Below are 783 nucleotides of genomic sequence, written 5' to 3'. Positions count from 1 at the left end.
CTAGTTGGGTGGAAAAAAAATTACTGGGATTCATTTTGGAGGGACTTTAGGACCAAATAAGTAAATACATCAGTCACTTAACCTAATTAACAAGTTATTTACCAAAAAAAGGTTTCATTAATGTCACGTAATTAATAAAACCAATGCCATAATGTTACTTTGTAGTATTAATTTTTTTTTTTTCTTTCCACTATGTATAATTTCGAAAAAAGTAATTGGGTGGAACAATATTTTAAATATGGAGAGCAACAAAAATCAAGCAAATGAATGATATAAATGAGCTCCAAAGTGTAGACTCATACAAGAATGACCTCAACAAAGTTTGTTATATTGTGTAAACTCATCGGTTCTATTGTTTTCCATTGATCAGTATTTATAGGATTACAATGATAGTTTTAATCATCATAAAAAACAAATAATATTTATAAGGATGATATTTTACAAATTGTTTCTGTCTAGAAACTGTCAAAAATTATTGTAGTGTTGAGAGTCTTGAAATTCCGAAAAGGTCTGAAGAGCCGAGGAATAGGTCTCCTACAATCCTGCAAAATACAACGAAAAACTGGCCAGGAGGTGTTCACGGGAAACCCCTCCGACGCTCGAGCTAATTAAGATTCAGGTAGAGAGAAAAAGTGAATAAATGTAGAGAGAAATGCTCTGGTTTTTATAGGTGAGAATTGAATACCTTTGTTTGATGAGACAACCCTTATTTATCGAGGATGATGAGACTTATAAAAATGAGGGCGTTTTAGTCAACTCTAACGAGTGGAGGATTATGTTCCC

At 32.4% G+C, this 783-nt stretch overlaps 1 long non-coding RNA gene across 1 annotated transcript; it reads right to left on the bottom strand.

Annotated features, from left to right (window-relative positions):
• Positions 1-402: 402 nt before the first annotated feature.
• On the bottom strand, positions 403-783 carry LOC125496073 (uncharacterized). The gene is made up of 2 exons (XR_007272756.1): positions 686-783; positions 403-604 (listed from the first exon to the last, which is right to left on the bottom strand). It is a non-coding gene; the product is annotated as an uncharacterized LOC125496073 (long non-coding RNA).

The sequence above is a fragment of the Beta vulgaris genome, chromosome 3 (genome assembly GCF_026745355.1).
Source record: "Beta vulgaris subsp. vulgaris cultivar EL10 chromosome 3, EL10.2, whole genome shotgun sequence".
Lineage (NCBI taxonomy): Eukaryota > Viridiplantae > Streptophyta > Magnoliopsida > Caryophyllales > Amaranthaceae > Beta > Beta vulgaris.
This window is presented reverse-complemented; position numbering and strand designations above follow the sequence as displayed.